The sequence below is a fragment of the Macrobrachium nipponense genome, chromosome 16, assembly GCF_015104395.2.
Source record: "Macrobrachium nipponense isolate FS-2020 chromosome 16, ASM1510439v2, whole genome shotgun sequence".
NCBI lineage: Eukaryota > Metazoa > Arthropoda > Malacostraca > Decapoda > Palaemonidae > Macrobrachium > Macrobrachium nipponense.
The window spans coordinates 19473304-19493145 of record NC_087209.1 but is presented as its reverse complement, the minus strand read 5'-3'; the positions used below and the strand labels follow the sequence as shown (position 1 = coordinate 19493145).

General features: G+C 35.6%; 2 long non-coding RNA genes across 8 annotated transcripts; one reads left to right on the top strand and one right to left on the bottom strand.

Moving 5' to 3' along the window:
- Positions 1-3833: 3833 nt before the first annotated feature.
- On the top strand, positions 3834-10034 carry LOC135195420 (uncharacterized). The gene is made up of 4 exons (XR_010310113.1): positions 3834-3933; positions 6844-6971; positions 7274-7425; positions 9223-10034. It is a non-coding gene; the product is annotated as an uncharacterized LOC135195420 (long non-coding RNA).
- A 761-nt stretch (positions 10035-10795) lies between these two features.
- On the bottom strand, positions 10796-19342 carry LOC135195587 (uncharacterized). Of its 7 annotated transcripts, XR_010310182.1 has the most exons (8): positions 18969-19342; positions 16176-16381; positions 15825-15929; positions 12532-12693; positions 12249-12337; positions 11834-12027; positions 11341-11434; positions 10796-11145 (listed from the first exon to the last, which is right to left on the bottom strand). It is a non-coding gene; the product is annotated as an uncharacterized LOC135195587 (long non-coding RNA). The 7 variants fall into 7 exon arrangements; XR_010310184.1 differs by having other exon boundaries at positions 11834-12337; positions 15825-15979; XR_010310181.1 differs by having other exon boundaries at positions 11834-12337; positions 15825-15975.
- Positions 19343-19842: the final 500 nt, after the last annotated feature.

The following is a 19842-nucleotide window of genomic DNA, read 5'->3' as shown; positions in this document are numbered from 1 at the left end:
GATGGTGTAAGATGTCTTGATATGAGAGATAACAAACATTATCTATAAGAAAATGTGACAAGAAAGGAAAGAATCATCAAGGAATGTCACTTTGTTACCCCAGTGAAACTACGTGAGTTTGGGCTATAAAAAAATAAAAATAAGACAAAGGAGAAGGTAAGTAATCGAGTGGGTTTGTTTGTGAAATTGTGCGAAGAGCAAAAACTGAACGCGGTATGCATGGAACCTGAGAAATTTGACAAAAGAATCGAAAAGATACATTGAGTAAAGATTTTATAGTGGATTTATATATATACTCGAATGAGATTCACTGTACGTGTTATGTGTTGTCTTATGATTTGAGAAATACGTGAAAAGGACACAGAATAGCACGACTTGTACGAGAAAGAATAGACTGGCCCGTATCGAGGTGGGGTTCGATCGAACAACCTCCCCCCCCCCCCCCCCCAATTTCTGGAAGTCCATATTTTCTGTGACTACCCTTTTCATTGAACTGTACTTACAAAATAATAAATAATTATTGTTATTTTGAAAAGTCAAAATATATAACATAACAAAGTAATATGCATGTTATCGTTAACATAATAAATGAAGCAATCAATAAAACTCGAGGAATATTCTTGAATTTCAGTGCAAACTTTCAACCTTATAAGTAAAATTATGTTAACCAAAGTCATTACTTTTAATGACATCTAATCGGGTAGAAGAGCATAGACAGCATACCCAATTTTTCTTCTTAATATAACTCAAATAACATTTTCAAGTATTTAATCTTCTATATTACCTATATATGCAATGACATTCATAGAAGAAAAAGTCAAGTTTTGGCGAAAACGAACCCGCCCCTCCATCCCCGCCATTAAAAACTCTTCTATCATAAAAACTTCAAATAAATTTTACCAAACTATTCTACCTTCGTTATAATTATCCTTAACTCGTTCCAAGTAGGCATCTCTATCACTTATGCAATTAACTTAATTTTTGTTCATGCAATCAGACTTAACACAATACAAACACTTTATCCGTTCAGCAACTTTTTTTTAACTTGCTTTTGAACTTGTCTTAACAAACTCTTATCAACTCTTATTTTTCAACGAAAAAATGTTCCATAACCTTCTCAAGGATGGGGAAAGATTGTATTGCAAATGGAATTATTGAAATCTCCCCTGCCAATTTCCTTAAGAAATTACAACTGTGTGAGTAACATACTTTTCACTTTCACTTTGCCCAGAACAATCTGGTTTTATGTATGCAACAGTGTTGCCGTTGTATCCGCATAAAGTTTCCGCAAGCGCTTAGTAACGTTTTTCAAGCGATGCTTTACTTTTGGCCTTTTATACGAAAACAAAGAAAACGAAATTCTCACCTTACTCGGTAAAATAAATTATTTAATTATTGAGAACAATGTTTCATCCGAGTCTGTCACTGATATGTGTAATATCTGAATCGATGTGTTCGTCACTATTTGACCATATAATTATGCACTGTTCCTCGACATCATTATTAACATTTTGAGGCTGTGTGTCACATATTATAACACTATTGTCTGCATTGATGTGTTCATCACTATCTGACGATATAATCATGCACTATTCCTCGTCATCATTATTAACATTTTGAGGCTGCGTGTCACATAATATAACACTATTGTCTTGCTCATTTTCACTATTTTTTTTTTTTTTCATCATCAGCTTCGTCTGAAGATGAGTAATCTTCAGGAAAAAAGACTTTTAATATGTAATCATGTGAATCATATGAATCCACTAATTCATTGTCGTCCTGAGTTTCACAAATTTCGACTTCAGTTTGTTCTTTGGAAAATAGCAGTTTTCTGGGGGAAAAATTTCTATATATAATCACGCGATTTGCGGCCACTCATGTTTTCTTCATTTATAGGCCATCTGCTGTACATGGTCACTATAAAGTATCGAACGGGATAAAACAATGAACTCATATGCATGATAATGGATTGGCGATCTGGGAAGATAGAATACTTAGTTCGCATAATTATGGTTGCCACTTGATCTTTACGAGTTTTGCAGAGATGCAAGTATATATAATATTAGAAGTTTCATTGTCTATGAAACGTGAGCTCCAAAGATATATTTTTGAAACTCTGGACATTACCTTTGTACATAGCAAATTAATTAAAAGCGAGAATTCTGGCACTGAAAATCCTTCGTTGGAAGCACTGAGTATCGCACTTGTTTAGCGTACTACCTACTATAAAAACTGTATGCCCATAGGAGATTGTGGAGGTAATTGATCACTTGTTTACTGCACCTTTTCGTAGGATATGATGATCATGAACTTCGCACATAGGGATTTGAACGATTTATATCAATTTCGTTATACTTAAGGTACATTACTAAAATATATATATATTATATATATATATATATACATATATTATATATACATACATATATATATTATATATATATAAAATATATATACATATAAACATATGTATACATATAATATACAACGCATATATATATATATCACATAGAGATACATATATATACATACATATATACATATATACTTACAATATGTATATACACACACACACACACACATATATATATATGTTTATATATGTATATATACATATATATGTATATGTATATATACATATATATATGTGATATATATCTATATATATATATATATATATATATATATATATATATATATATATATATTTCTTCATGTAATATTATATATAATATTATTTCAGACCCAATTTCCCCCCTTAAATTTAATACATTATATTTCATATTTTATTTTATACATGGCACTGTATAATATAACATATAAATATATACCTATATACGTATATATTATATATATTATATTATATAATATTATATATTATAAGAGAAGTATTAAATTTTCCTTTCTTATTTGTCCCAGATATATTTACAGAAGTTTGTAATAAGCATAACAACATTTATGTATCAGTATATAACTCATTAAATCATATAGGAAATAATTTTATATTATATTAACAGATTGATGTACATTAATCATATCACCTTCATATTCTGATAAGAGTCTTATCTTTTATAATATTGTATTTGAATGAGAAATTGTTTAAAAGTAAAAAAATATTGCAATTTGTACATGATAAATTTACATGAATGCGCCATGAAGAAATTGCTGCTGAAAATGCAGATGTTTAATCCGCATCGGCATACAAACTTGGATAGCTGCCCCGTCTAATGAAACTCAAGCAGTTCCTTAGATATTTAGGTTCACCATATTTTAAATTCTTTGAAGACTCAATAGTTGACCAATCATTAACACTCATGTCCATTTTTTCCGACATTTTTGTAAGTTTAACTCGGGCAGTTATATTTTCTACATCTCATTGTTTACCTTGTATCCAAGAAGCTCTACATGAGACTATTTAAATGTAATTAGCTTCACTGCCTCGTTATAGTACACTGAAAAATGAAATTAACAATTACCTGATAGTATTCAAGAACACGAGCATGAAGATTTTATAGTATTTCGAAACATTTGTTACACAAAAAGTTTAGGTTAATGGTGGCAATGACATTCGAGAGGGAAATTAATAGTGTAAAGACTTCTCAACAAAAATATGAGTGTGTGATCAGGTTTCTTATACAAATTATCCAAGAATTTCGAGTATATGGCATAACTCGTATTTTTTTCCCTAATGATCAAGTATCACTGTATTACAATGAAAAATCTGGCCACCAGATGGCATGGTCCCTTCATGCTTGATGGAGATCTAAGCACTCTTTTGAGGTCCTTTGATTTACACTACTGTTACGACTTACGTCATTCGTTGTATCGTTGGACTCATTAGACTGTCTACTCATTAGTTCAGTAGCCAGTAGGTCTGTTTGTGCCTCAGTGTTCAGTGATGTTTGTATATTATTATATAATATAATTGTTGAGGTAATTGATAATGCTATCACATTGCTTTTATGTAGATGTTAGATATAGAAGAAAGAGCAGCCTGTCACCAAAAATATTAATATGACAGCTTTTCAAGTTAAGTATAGTAGGGAGCTGAATCCCCAGTAATGTATGCCAGGCTGTATTCCAGTTTACCATTGTGCATGGGAATTTCGGGTCGGCTAACCCATAGAACAAAAAGTTCAGTAACCTACTAGGAGAGACCTAGACGTAATTGGCTATGTTGAATGAAGTGTAAACTCCAAGCAAGTTTGGGTATGATGACCACTTTTATAACTTTGGTTCAGCCTTCCTTGTGCTGGTTGGAAGTGGTTTCTCCCACTGCCGCACTTTTAAATGTTTAGGTTAAAGCAGCCTTAGGATAGGTATGTGCGCAACTCGATGTTAGAATTCGCATTTTTTCCGTTTTGGTGTAGCTTAAGCTAGTGTGCTTGATAAATGTCTAGTTATGTATGTAAGGTAAAGCTGTTAGGTAAATGTACTATACTAATGCTACAGGTTAGGTCTGCAGGAAGTTTTGTGTGGGCTACGTCAGCTGATAAAAATTTAGTAATTTTGTACATTGTAAATCATATTAGCATTATGTATGTAAGGTAAACCTGTTGGGTAAATGGATAATGTTACACGGGTAGGTCTGTATGAAGTTTAGTGTAGGGTACTTCGATGATAAACCATATTTGCAGTATGGAGTTTAAAATAATTTTCTAATATCTTTAATATGCGATATGAACATTTTAGGTTGATTTTGTTTGCAAATGAGTGGGTTGAGATACTATACACTCCTTTGGCATAAATGGAGGGGGCCCTCACAGTGGGAAAGCAGGGCTTTTTGGGGTGGGGAGAACTCAAATCGTGTGAGAAACAAGTTTAACTTTGGTAATTCTAGGCATTAAATACACACGGAATGCAAGGAACGTTTCCACGAATAAGACAGCCACTAGGGATTGAGGCGTCAAATGTATTTCGCCGTGTTTAGTACTATAAACCCTGGGGGTTCATTCCAGTCGACCCCAAAAAAACCACTAAATTCATAGTATGCAACCTGTCTCCCTTGAAGCCAAGTGCACATCTGAATCATGAGCCGCCTAGAATCAGTGAGCAGAGCAAGTCTTAAAAGTTGCCATTAGTAAATTTATTGGCAGTTTGTAGTGGAACCTCTTTCCTATCCGATTTCTCCAAATCGATGGCGCGTAATATTGATACTCGCCACTCAAAACCTGATATTGTTACTCGTATGAGGGTATCCATCCATTAAGATTAAAATCACAAAATCCTTATTTACTAAGGACAGTTACAGGGTTGTTCCCTAACGTAGTCTAACCTGTTGATGTTAAGTGTCTCTCTGGTTGGGAGTTAGGCTTGAATGGCTAAGAACATTATTAAAAGATATATATAGCTAAAGTTTTTACAATTTGTGTTAAATCGAAAGCCCTCATCATTAAGGAAAAAATTAATACGGGTTTCTTAACCTTGAAACTCAATTTTTGGATCCTTTTAAAGCTGACCAGAACCTTAGAGCTCAACCATGTTGGTGAGCGAGTTAAGAGTTCAATAGCTCAGTTGGACATGATCATGAGATATACCACTTTGTAATAAACATAATCAGCAGTTATTTCTCTTTTTAGGCGACAATAGACCACATGGAAAATTTAAAACATAGAAACTTCGTGCTTGTAGGCAGTGGATACAAAATACTATAACTGTCACTAGTACAGAATGTTACAAATTGTAGGTTATGTTTATTTGATGTTTTTCCTTAAGGAATATGAAAGTGAGAAATTTGTATTTACTTATGAAATATTAAGTTTTGCTTGATGTTAGTGACATAATGTGCAGAAGAAACGGCTGGCATTGTGAATGGCATGATGTTGCCATTCTAGGGATGTCCTTAGTCTAATGATATTTCTCTATAGTCATGGAAAGTTAAGCTGCCCTCATGTTCCCTTGTAATTTTGGTTTAAAGTGCATCTTTTATTCCTCAAAACTCTTATCACTAGTGGTTCAGAATTTTAAGTTGAAGAGAAGGGTTGATGATTCCTTCATGGATGGCAGGTGTTTGTGTTAGATTAAATTTAAGAGTTGTGATCTTAAGTTACAGATCTCATGAATTTTAACATTTTCCATTTTCAGACATAGATCATAGTGAGGTTGCTGCTGTTAGAGCTCCTATGGTGATTTTGTTTTAACATGTAATGAAGTCACAGTCAAGCCATTTCAATCAGAGTATAGTATATGGTTGACCTTGCCATGTGACAGTTTTTGTTACTCACTTTGTCAGCGTGGTGTTGGCAGTTTCAGGGGCAAAAGTGTATCTCCAGTATAATGGCATATGATTGTTCCCATTTTCATGTTGTTTTCGTTTTTTGTTTTTGTTTGGGTGGCTGACTAATTAGTATAATGACATGATTGTTCCAGTGTTTGGTTGCTGACTAGATCAGTAATTTAGGATACACTTTACTCAGATTCTTTAAACACCGTAGATTTACCCAGATATTTTATTAAGAAATAGCCTAGAAGTAATTGACATAGGGGAACTTGTTGTATTTGAGCAAATTTGCAAATGGTAAGTAATTGGAAAGTTTACAGTTAACTGATTTAACCACCTTGTCCAACCATCTCATCCACTGAGTAGTGATTGGGATGGTATTGTATACAGTACAGTGCATAAAGCCTTTGGATCTAAGCAACTAGGTACCCGAGAGTTTTTTTTTTTTTTTTTTTTTTTTTTTTTTTTTTTTTTTTTGTAAGTGAAGGACAGTAAAAAATAAAAATTAAAAGTGCTTAAAGAGACATGACTGGTTTACAATATTGTTTATCTTACAAATGAGAAATGTTTGGAAGACTTTGTTTTGTTGAATTTTGTCATTATGTAAGTGTTCTTGTTTCCAGATTTGTTATTGAATAAATACTGCACGAGAGTTTGAGACCTTTCGAAATTAAACCAGCTGTGTAATTGGATACGTAAATTTCAATCTGAGGATAAAATATAACAATCCATCTACCATACAGCTCTGAAGGTAATGTATTTTACTGTATAGATATAATTTGGTATGTTTATAGTTGTTCAATGTAAAATGGAAGATGTGTATATTTCTGGCTTCAGCTAGTATACGTATATTCAAGTAAGTTATTGAGAGGATTTTAGTGCTTTAAAGTTTTAAGAAAAAGGATAATGTTGAAAGTACTTCTAATTGCATAGGCATAATAGAAAAAAATTAAGCATATTTCAAAACTATGTACTACGTAAGCTGTTAATGTGTTACTACCTATTTCAAAATACCAGTAGTAACACCAGCATATATAACTTTTTGCATTTCAGAATTTTCTCCTTCCGCTGTCAGAACATACCGGCACTACCCCCCAAAGACATATTTCACGATTGCCGCCATCTCTGCAGCCAAAGCTAATGGCGATGCCTTGTCAAGATGAATATACTGGAAACTGCAGATTTATTTGGAATTGCAAAACAAAGTACGTACTGGACTCTCAATTTTGTTGTACGTATAGTTAGTTGCCAATATTTAGTCTTTTATAAAGAATTGCTGGGAAGTACTTACTGGGTAATTACTACTGAAATAGCTTCAATGAATTTGTTGACAGTAACAGGTTTTTTTGCTAGGTTATTAAATATTACATTGTCAGTCATTCTGTGGTGTAAAAAAATTGATTTGGAATGACTGTCCTAAGGTAAAAGTTTGACATGTAATCATTTGGTAAATCGAGAACAAGAATCAAATCATTTAATAAACATTCTCTAAAAAGGGAAAGGAACTTACTCTCACACACTTGACAAATAGTGTTCTAACTTCCTATAAGAGGGCTAACTTATACCAGTAGATGGTACAACTCCTGTATTTTGTTTGCCCTGCTTCTAACTCTTGCATGAAAGATGGCAGGTTCAAAATTTCTACAAATACAGGGAAGCACATGCATAAATGCAAAAAATAACTCCGATTAAATAAAAAAAAAAAGTATAATCATTTCAGTCTGCCATAGCATATTTGTAAATTTTTTTATGGCAAATCACGATTTACTATATCTCATACATGTTCGATGTAAGGTTCAATTGAAGGGCAGGTATTATACATGAGCAATATTAAGTCGCTAACCATGTGACACATGACGAAAAAGTCTTTCCATATACAGTATATATTTCCTGAAATTATATATTTCGACTAAAACTCCAGAGACTGATGGATTTTCATGACCTTTATTCAGAACCTATTAGGTCAGTTCCATTTTTTTGGATAGAGGGATAATAGACAAATGTCAAGTCTGACATAAAGGAAAATTGACAGAAAATTGTCACGTTGGCCCATAGAATTTAAGAGCCTTAGCTATTAGTGGAGTAAACCACATTGTTTTAAATCGATAAGCCCAGCTTTTGAAAGTTTCATATCGCCTTCTGGAAAGCAGACTTAAGAAAAATGTACAAAATGTTTTCCTGACACGGTTTCTATTTAGTTCTCCAGAATTGTCTCCATATATAGAAATTTTTAATATATACATGCATGGCATAACTAGTCTCATTCTGATGAGTGTCAAGTTTGGATTGCATGAATTTTCCCTGCTTTACTGAAGTATTGATTGCTGTATCTCCATTACAATATTAGTTTGCTTACAGTGGAAGCTTGACTTTTTCCATTCATATAAATCATTTACTGTATTACGACTGTTGTAACGCCATTACAGTATTTGTTTGCTTGCAGTGGAAGTTTGACTTTATTTTTTCCATTCATATAAAGTGTTATGAGATGTATGATTATTTTTTTATGGTTCATTGCATTGTTACTGTATTGGACATATTTAACACTTGCCCACAATGCGCACATTTAAAACTTGCACACTTCACAACATTGATTTTAAAAGGCTTTTCTTAATGCCATTACGATATGTAAGTTCAGTTAAAGGCCTGAACTACGTATATTAGGTCTGTAATTATGCCGGGGCAATTTTAAGAAAAAGATTTTCTGTAATAGGGCAGTTATGCATATTTAGTAACTAGTAGTCTTAGGGGAGTGATATGTAGGAATTCTGTAGTTCAAATTATCAAAGGATTAGTGCACCAGATATTGCTTTCTTACAAACAAGTATGTATGCTTAAATTTCTGAGAATGGTGGTAGTTTTGAAGTTAAGCTTTCTTCAGGTTATTTCATTTACATGAAGCTTTCTTCATGTTATTTCATTTACATGTTAGATGATTGTCTTGTTAATCCTGTTTCTTGCTAATCATATGGTACCTTTCTCATAGGACGTTTTTATTTCAGTGGTCAATGTGTGAAGTGGCGTCCTTGGAGAAATCAATGCTACCGAAGTGGTCAAGAGCAAGACGAGAATTGGATGTAATTCCCTATCTCGGAAGGGGATATGCATTGTTGACAAGAAGTGGATGTGCGATGGAAAGAGTTTAAGGCAGCCAACCAGGCAAGAGAAACTTCCGGAGAGGAAGAGGAATTGGTATAGGTGGTTACGAGATTAAGGTTGTCCTTCAAAAGTGACTTGACCAAATGAAGTGAATTTGGCACCCATAGAAGAAAATTATAACAAATGCAGAAACCATTGCAGCCACATGAGAATCCCAAGCATAAAGCCACCTAGCGTTCAGGGGAGATGAATGCAGAGATTAGCAACAGTAGTAAAGTAATTGTAGAATTTACACCAGAGAAAACTTGCAGGTGTAATGAGCAAGCGAGAAAATTAAGTCAACTTAAGAATTCGAAATGATGAGCTGTGAAGGAATTAATCCAAGTAAGGTAAATTTGGACACAAGAGGGGCTAAGCAAAGAATAGAAGCTCTTTAAAAATATGCAGCGCAGCAAGAGAAGACAAGGTGCCAAGCAAGGAATTTATGAATCGAAAAAATTAAGACTAAGGGGCCAAGCAAGGAATTTATGTATTGGAAAACTTAGGACAAGGGGGCAAGAAAGGAATTTATGTATCGGAAAAAGTAAGACAAAGGGTTAAGCAAAGAATTTATGTATCGGAAAGAATAATCTGCATCAGAATTGATCAGAATGATTATTATTCATTCACTGTATTTTGATTTAAAGCAAAATATTCCAAGGCAAATAATACATTTAAAGGACATAATCAAGATATTCATTTTCTTCCCCCATTGTTTTAACATGTGTAAATACAGGGAAAAATAAACTATACTAAAGGGTAGCATGAAGTATTTGCGGCTTCCACTATACTACACAAGAAAAGTATGAAGTATTTCCGTCCTACAACTACAGTTAACTCTACCTTCTTTAACCTTCGGCCTTACACACTTATGTTACTTTCCGTACTTTTATCAAAATACTTCCATTGCCACTTTCCTTCTTCAGGTAGACTACGAGCAAATTCGCCACTTCTTAATCTTCCTTCACCCCCGTGTTGCTTGTAGTTATTTACTACTAATGTCTGCCACTGGAAATGAGGGTGGTCTGAGGTAAACTTATTCGGCCTCTTCACTTCCTTCACACCCGTGTGGTTTATGATACTTGCAGCATATCACCACCATACCACTTCAGTCGAACGCTGTAGAAGCAAACTCTGCCCTCTTCTTGATCTTCCCTCACACCTTTGTTACTTCTTGTACTTGCTTCAGATCACCACCATTGTCACTCAGTGTTCGCCTAGCAAACTCTGCCCGCTCTTGACTGGTTTCTAATACTTGCAGCAGCTCACCACAATGCCGCTAGCGCCTCAGTGACATGGTTGGTATGATATTTGCCTGCCACCTCAGTGGCCGCGAGTTACATTCTCGGACATCATTCCATTTCTGGTGACAAGTTCACTCTTGACGTGGTTCGAGGTCACGTAAAGCCGTTGGTCCCGTTGCTGAATAACCACTGATTCATGCAACGTAAAAACACCGAAACTAAATCACCATGTCGCTTCAGTCGAACGCTTTAAAAGCAAACTCGTCCCTTCTCTTGATCTTCCTTTACACCTGTGTTGCTTGTAGTACTTGCATCAGGTCACCACCAGTGCCACTTAGTGCTTCATTGGTAAAAACTTATCTCCATATTGCATCAGATCACCACCAGTGCCACTTAGTGCTTCATCGGTAAAAACTTATCTCCATAAACGAGCTACCATTTACAGTAAGTGTATAACCTTCAAGGCCTTTCTTGATTCCCTACCCAACGAAAGAACTGCTCTATTACGAATTTTCCTTTCCATGCCTGGCTAGTGAGAATTACCTGTAAAAGAAAATCATCTATAGTACACGGGCTTTCATAATGTTGCAGTTCATTTAGTAATTCATTCTTTAGGTTTATGCAACGAAGTATTGCTCGATTTATGCAACAAACTATTATACTATCATTTCATTTTACCGAATACAGTGCTATATACAGCTAACGATGCTTGAAAATACAATACAGCTTAGAGCTTACCATGCTTCCACATGTTGCTAACTAAATTGGTAAAATACAATTGAAATTGACAGTCCGAGGATTCATCCAGGCCCAAAACATTTTCATTGCCAACCTGAAAAAAAAATATTCACTTGATATGTAGTTTTTTTGGGTTATAAAAAAAGTTATTTCCCTTAAGACCAACATTTATCAGACATTTTCCTTTAGTTACAATTACTGTTCAAGTTTGAATGAGTTACCCCATGCCATGGTATGAACAAAGAAAATAACCAGTATTAGTTGTGTATAGAATGCATCAGAAGGCTCTAATACCATGAACTGAGCTCATATTTCGGGAAAGCCTATCTTCTAGTCGAAAAAATGTAAACGCCTGGACCATTGTACTACTCTGCACAATGACAATCTGAACATCTAGTATTGAGAATTAAAAAATCAAATTAACTAGTGGGGTGTGGAAGTAGCTAGGCCCTACATACGGGAATAACTATAACACGTTTATAGGCAAACTTACATAATTCTTTATGTCCTATATTGTCTTGTGCCTTGCACTTTCATCAGAGTCGCCCGTCCAAGATAGTGATTGAATTCGCCGACTGTATACTCATTCTGCACTGGTACTACTTCTCGATACCCAACACTGCGCGGACATGTTTGACAACATCCACCTGCCCTGCATAGATCTTTCACGTTTCCTGAGCACCTCCTCTGTCGAAAAATAATCTACATTCCACGAAATAATAAATGTAAAACTTCTTGTTGGTCCCGTTGCTGAATAACCACTTGTTCTATGCAACGTAAAAAAGCCATACAAACAAACAAAAACTTCTTGAGGCTTATTCAACAAAGTATTTGGAAGTCAAATTTTATCATTAAACATTTATGAAAAACGTTATGCATTCAAGCTTATTATGTTTCCAATTCATTACTTGAATCGACAGAATATAAATTTTGATAGGCCGATGACTTGAGTTCCTTAGGCTGGCCGCTTCAAACTAGACGACACATCGTTGCCAACCTGAAAAAAAAAATCGCGAGATATAGTAGGATAATTTTTTTTATTATCAGCTGTATATCAAGGAGTGTACCCAAAGGTCTAATAAGGCTAATTCTTTTAAAACAAACTAGTTTACGTGCAATAGGTAGTTTATAACTTTAAAGGTATTTAGTCAGTTACTGATGATAAAAAAAAAAAAACTAAAAGGAGAGTACCTTTGAGCTTTAATCTTTGGACTAAATGCCCACATGGCGCGTGTACAATGGTATGGACAGCTGTTGAGGACAGATGAGGACCACGTTGGGAGACATACTATGGGGATGAAGGTTCAGAACGGCTCTTCCGAAATGGCGACCTCATATAAAAATGGGAACCAGCTGGGAAGAAAATGGCGCGTGTGCAACAGTTATTTCTGGTAACTGTATTGTCTTTTTTTTTTTTTTTTTGACCGAAACAATATTTTATACTAAGGGACTTAAAAATTTTCTCCCAAAATAACCTTATATGGAGGAATCAAATAATAGTACAGATACCTAAATGATACCTAAAGTACTCTTGTTACATTAGTTACCACGTAAATTATCATCTAGTCAATTCATGTGTGAAGTTGTAGGCGTTAGTTTCTCATGGTAGTTTTGCTGTGGTGTAATATTATATGATGCATATGACCTACAGCGTTCAACATGAGGCAAAATGGCATCTAATCTGCCAAGAAAGACCTGCATCCTTCATCTAGAAGGAAAGAGCAAAGAGGTGTGAAGTCTTTCACTGATGAAACCTGGACAAAAGAGCTCCCTTGTCAGAAAGCAAGACAAAACTTTATGCAAAATCAAATTCTTAGCTATTGAACTTCCTAACAAATATTATGACAAGACAATAACAGTTAGCACCAGCAGTGTTACTGCGATTTCACTGCAGTTCCCAAATCAGAAAAGTGTTAAGACAACAAAACAACATCTACAATTACCAGATCCGAGATGAATTCTCTACCAAAGCATCTACCGGCGTTTTCCCTCACGTTTGTTTGTTTTGTGACAACGCAACAAAGTCCCCAAGGAAAAAAAAAGGCAAAGAGCAACTAGGTGCTTGCGAGATGACTGCTGCAGCTGAGAACACTAGAGAGGCTGCCTCAATTCAAAATGATTGATTATATGTTACAAAATATTGGAGATTTGGATTTTATTGCCAAAGAGGTGAAATAACACCATTCTTGCAAAAGTACTTAAAACAGGTACAAAGAGAACAGTCACAGCAACCCAAGGAACAAAGTCTCAGGAGGAATTCCCATGTAATGTCTTTTAAGAACTGCAAAATCATATAAATGAGAAATTGGTTCAAATTCCAGGTGCAGAAATATTGAAGTCACTACCTTCTCAAGTACCTGGAGTATGCAGGAGATGAGCAGTCAAATTACTCTCAATCTCTCCAAGCAAAGAATCTTGAGGGCTTTCCAATACTGAAAATTCCCAATGCCAGTAACTAGCAAGGGTTAGTTGCTCATAACCAGATCCTGTCCCATAATGACGCCATAGGCATTGCATTCTGTGGTGGTCAGAGTGGGCTAGCCACGCAGATCGTAGACACTTGCTGCCTGCCAGTGTACTACTACCTGGCAGTAGATGATGTGTGTCATCATAAAACAGTCCAACAAAGCTCATTCATTCACGAGGAAGAAGCTGACCTGGCTTGCACACATGAGGAAGCAGACAGCAGGATTGCGTTTCATCTATCAAAGCTGCTCACAATTTCACAAATGACAACCCCACAGCTACTGTTAGGTGTTTTGATGCAGACGAGTTTGTTCTCCTGTTATATCACATCTCACAAATGTAAGACAACCACAAACCATTGGTGTGGGTGGATGCTGATCCAAGTGCCAACAAAAAAAGGGGCTTTGTCAACTTCTCCCAGCTGGTTGAACATTTTGACATAAGTCCTGGAAGCCTTGTCTGCTCTCCGTGCCTACGCTGGGTCGGACTACACAGCCGCCTTCATAAACAAGGGAAAGAAGAGACCTCTTGACAGGATAAAAAAGAATAAATTATTTGTCAGCGCTTTGCCTTTCAAGGCAGTAGTAACAGAGTTGATGACAACACAATGACAGATTGGGACGTTCACGTGCTGCTTATACTCTATACCAAAGCTCTCCCAAGCAGTGCTTAACTGGCATTCCATCATTACACAAAACTACTGTACCAATTCTGTATATATCCTTGTGAATGAAGGAAAATAATAGTATTAGTAATTAGTACACCTGTATTTGAAATTATAGAGCTCAATTTTAAATTAATTTTTAACTCGTACTATATGCAAACGTATCAAATACTGTAATGAAGATTTCCACACATCCTTATATTCAACATTAGTGCCTAATTTCTATTATCAAGTTTTAATTTCCAACTCAAGTGTAATATTCTTGCCATGTAAATATATATAAAAAAGTGCATGTCATAACACAAAAGACTTAGGACCCTCCAAAATTTCCTCTTCAAAATTTCAACCTATCCCATTCCCTCTTCTTCATCTCTTCTCCCTGGAAATTAACCAAGCAGCAGTAGCAAATTGCATTGCATTTATTCAAAAGTGTAACTATAGTTTCAATTATTTCATACATAGGTTCATAACATTAGGTTGGATCAAAATACCATGAACAAACATGACATTGTGTTAAAAAAAAACTTATAACTATATCCATTAATTCTCTATCTATATACGAGTATACAAGCAGTGGGCTACACATAACAGGGATCAACATGACTTAAGAATATGCCAAAAGTTTAGCTACAATGGGAATTTCAACTGAGGGGCCAAGCATAGATATAAAGGATCCCATTTATATCTATGAGGGCAAGCATCTGGCTGGGGGTCCAGTGGCACCCCCCGTAACGACGCTCATGGCGACGCCACTGCTCCCAGTCAATTATGTCAGGTTTGGCTGTTTGTGCAAAAGTATGCACCTAATAACAAGGCAACGGTCCAGTTTCTTAGACAAAATGAAAGGTGTGAACCCAAACGATATGCCGCCTTGTCATTCTTCACTGGTCAACAAAGTGTGAAGGGCAAACCGCCTACTTGTGGCAGAATGTCTCAAATAGAAATCCTGAAGAATAAGGATGGTTGCTGAAAGACAACCAATATGTTTTCAACTGGTATGATGGTGACCAACTGCCACAGAGGATTGCCAACTTAGAATGAGTGCGTTTGTGTCTACCTTTAGGATTGTAAGAGTTGCATTTATTAAATACTCAATTTTCTGCATAAGAAACACCCACTGAACCTTTCAACCGCTTACAGATCCTAAGTGGTCTTCTATAAATTTTCAACAAATCCTGAGTAACTATTACGGAGTCCAAAAACTATTCTAATATTTACATGTGAAATTCCACCCCTAATCTGCAAAAATCTTCATTTAATTTCACCAAGCTTTGTTTTATCTTGAGCTACCTTTAACAAATTCCGTCATATTCGTAATAAATATTGATAGAACCAAGATATTGACTGAACTTACTGACTTCTTAATGTTCCGTAGCTAGTCTTGACATTCCAATGTGCAAGATGGCAGCTGACCGGTGAAAAACATTCCGCAGAGGTATTTATCGATATCCGTCACTACCTGAGGGAATTATTTGACAATGTCCACCTGCATGTCATATTCCACGCTACCTTAGCACACCCCGTCGAAAAATATTCTATATTACATCAAGTGATCAAGGAAAATCTACATTGCAGAATATAATCACCAAAAATAATCTATATTGCAAAAAAAAGTTTATGTAAAACTTTTTCAACCCATGCATCAAAGTACTTTGAGCTCAAGTTTTATAATTAAACTTAAAAAAAGTTATACATTAAAGCTTACCACGTTTTCACATAAGCCTTATGTAGTTCCCATCTTTAACAAATATTTTCCATATGATTATCTTTTGGCATCGAGTTATTCGATATGGCGAAGAAGGTGAACCTCGTTCCACTTACACTGTCGTATCGCAGGGCACTAAAATATCACAAGCTTCCAGCAAACTTTTTTTCTTCTTCTTCTTCTTAGGCGAAATCTGACTCTCGTACCTAAAAGAAAAAGGGAGGGGGGCCGAAATTCTCACATAGTAAAAACGCTTATGCAGGAGCGGGTATTAGAAGAAAAACATCGCCAAAATTTCTTCCTGCAAACGCAAATCCTTTGGACTTGACCAGTGAGTGTTCGCTGAGGGCGGTGTCACGCGAGTTCGTTTCTTTTCCGGAATACGTTAACTTACATGCCGAACCGAAGTACTGTTTGTACCGGGTTTATAACTTATATTTTCCATTCAGTTAAGTTTAAGGACTATTGAAACGGCGTTTGTTCGTTACAGTGATATGACTCAAAGCAAGGCCTCAATTCATCATCAGTTTGGGTTCATTTGCAACAGTTTTTCATACTTGTAAATTATTGCATTTTTCAAGATCCCAGAAAACCTACTCGTGTGACATTGCCCTCGCCTGAATTCCAGTAGCCATTGCTCGTTCGTTAACATACCTTACCAAAGTCCAGGACCTTGCCTTTAGACAACATTAGTAATTTACCATTTAGTAACGAACCTACAATTTATTAAGAAATTATTTCAATCAAAGAAGCTTATTGAGACAAGAGGGGGACACGAAATTCTTCATACAGTCGCCTCTGCACCCTCAAAAATTACTAGCGAACCTAAAATTTTAAGTTACACAATGTAAAGTTTAAAAAAAAGAGGTAGATCTATTTAACTATTCCATGGCGACCTACACTATGGCATTTGCCGTTTTCCAATGCAGTTTTACCTCCTGAACAAGAATTTAGGGTAATATTTATTCGGACGACTGTAATTAACTCCCAGGGGCCAGTACTAAACGCGGCGAAATACATTGAACGCCCCAATCCCTAGTGGAGGTCGTATTCGCGATTACGTTCCTTGCAGTCCGTGCGGAGTTATTTCTTAGAATTGCCAAAAAAGATAACGCACACAGTGAATTGTGTTCCTTTAATAATCCACTTTTGATTTGATAAATATCAGCAGCCGGGCCGATGTACGAATTGTAACATGGTTGGAGGTGAGGAGTGCAGTCTATCACAGTCAGCTTTAGTTAATTTGGCAATATTTACATTCGGCAAAATACAGGAAAAACGCGAGAATTTCATTATAAACAAAGGGATGTCCGTGCCTTAAAATCATATATCCGCTATATCTGTACCTGCATGATGATATTAAAGGACATGGTGCAAATGAGTCTTAACTTTGGAACGCCTTTCATTTAAAGAATGACAAAATATGAATTTCACGTAAAGAAAAAATTACGAATTATTTTGACATTTTAAGCGGTATTTCTCAGCTTTCGATTCCCCTTAAAAGCTAGGTAATAGTTTCGCAAGCAGATTATGCAAATGTTTGTTCCGAATTATTTTAAGAATGGAGGTAGTTCATGCATTGTCTTAGCTGCTACTAGCTTCATAACTGGATACAGATTAAGGACTCTGGAAAAGGGCTCATTTCTGGCGGCCCGGCCCTAACGCTGTTCAAATGGCAATATCTCCAAATGTATTAAGATAAAAGGAAATTTCTTTCGGCAGATAAAATATTAGATCTTTAAATTTCATCCCATATAATATTTAATTTCAAAATTATCATACATTCACATTTTAATGGTGTTTTAGTTATTGCATTACAATTTTCGCCACGAACCCGTCCCTAACGCTATTCAAATGCTAATAGTATCTCCAAAAGTACTGTAGATAATTTTTTTTTCAGTGGATAAAACCTTTCATCTTTAAATTTCATCCCATATAAGATTTATTTTCAAAATGTCGATCTCACTGGAAATGGGTTGTTAAACCTTATATGATTTAACTTGAGGATTCGCGAGTTATCGCCATTAGGAAGTCCTACTGGCTGTGAATGTCTCAAAACTTAAACAATCCTCATTCAAGTAAAACAATATACCATTCAGAAATAATTCTGGACCAGAGGTTTACCCATAACTATATTGCCTGTTATTGTCACTTATGAAAACTTCTGAGTGTATGACTTGAAATTGTCAGTAAAATCAATGCAAAACTTTAGTTTTTATTTTAAGTAATTAACTAGCTACACGCAACTTCATCAGGCACAATTTTTAAACTTCATTACCCACGCTCCAGTTAATATTAACTGAAACTAACATTTCATTAATATAAACAGAAAACTACTAGCTACACTTTAAAACAAAAGGAATACAATTAGACTTTCGCCTAGTAATTATTAAACAAATTTGTACTTAACCTGGAATACCAAATTAGCCATCAAAAGATTCATCAATATACGGAGTAACAAATTCTGGAGTTACTTCACTGTATTCAGCTAATTTGCTACCCATCAAAGCTAATATACACAGGAGACTTAAGGTCTGACCATTAACAAATTTTCGGTCAAAAACACTGACTTTACAAAAGCCACCAAGTCAGATACTTTAGACATACCAAGATTCACAAATGCCCTTCCTAACGTTTCATGACCTCCCAACAAGCAGTCACGCTGTCACGGGTTGCCCTCAAAAACACAATATTCAGTACAGGTGGTGGACATAAATGCTTTCAAATAAGTAATACGACTATGGCTTACTCAACAACATATAACCAAGTACAAAGCACAAAACTGACACTCACCACACGACACTTAAGCTTCGTGAAAAGTTCCTTAAACTTCCGTATGAAACCTCAGAGACAGCAATGACATTCAAAATGGCGCTTTCAGTTTTTCAGGCTCCGTCTTTGTGTAGACCTGGGCAAGCAAGGACTGAAGAATAATGAAGTTAAACTGGTCAGGAATACTTCAAAATCCATTTCTTTGGTTTTACTGGGTATTACTAGCGCCATCTACAATTTTCCCCAGTTTCATGTCTAAGATTTAGTTAATGTTTATTTGTTTATTACTGAATCATTCGATATTTTGTTTTTTGTTTGTATGGTGTTTTTACGTTGCATGGAACCAGTGGTTATTCAGCAACAGGAACAACGGATTTACGTGACTTCCGACCCACGTCGAGAGTTAACCTCTATCACCAGAAATACACATCTCTCACTCCTCAATGGAATGGCCGAGAATCGAACTCGCGACCACCGAGGTGGGACGCCAACACCATACCAACCACGCCACTGAGGCGCTGAATCATTCGATATGCCTACCATTTCAAGAGGAATTATCTCCACTTCTTGTCTGAGAACCAATGTGGACTGCCTTATCGAAACTGGATTTGCACATGGCAGTGACTATAATTACATTTCACGAAAGCATGAATCTGAATAAGCTGAACTTTAACACACTAATTTAAAGTTTTTCATATCATTTGACCTAATTTTCAAAGCTACTTAAGAAAGCCTCAGGTTCCAATTCCAGGAAACTGGTAAGCTGTGCTCCTATGTCCTCAGTTATTGTAGAAAGTGACGTGTACACGAGTGAGAATGCTTCTCTCATTCAAAAAGACGGCGGTAATTATTCTGTTAATGTTTTGTAAACCTTTCTGTAACCTTAATGATAATT